Consider the following 429-nt stretch of genomic DNA (forward strand, 5'->3'; position numbering starts at 1 on the left):
CCTGGCGCGCCCCGCGCGGGGGGGGTGCCAGGCCCCCCCTCGCAGCGTTCCCAGGCAGAGCTGTCACCATCCCCGCTGTCCCCACGTGTCCCCTTCCCCCCAGAGAAGCCACCAGCGCCGGCCCTGCCGCTGTCCCCGGTGCTCCGGAGCTGCAGCGTCCCTGTCCCCTCCCACCTGTCCCCTGTCCAGGCCTGGGTGGAGTCCCTGCGTCACCCCGAGGACACTTTGCGGGGTCTCACCGACCTTCACCCCGATGTCTTCGCTGTCACTCCCAGGTCAGGGGTCTGGGGGCGGCCCTGGGGACTTGGGAGGGTGGCCGAGTGACCCCTGAGTGGCCTGAGTGTCCCTTGTCCCCCTCCCCACCAGGCTGGACATCCTGCACACGGTGGCCACGTGGCAGAGGAACTACAAGAGGATCGTGAGTGTGGG

The sequence above is a fragment of the Corvus brachyrhynchos genome, unplaced genomic scaffold (genome assembly GCF_000691975.1).
Source record: "Corvus brachyrhynchos isolate BGI_N302 unplaced genomic scaffold, ASM69197v1 scaffold248, whole genome shotgun sequence".
Classification (NCBI taxonomy): Eukaryota; Metazoa; Chordata; class Aves; order Passeriformes; family Corvidae; genus Corvus; species Corvus brachyrhynchos.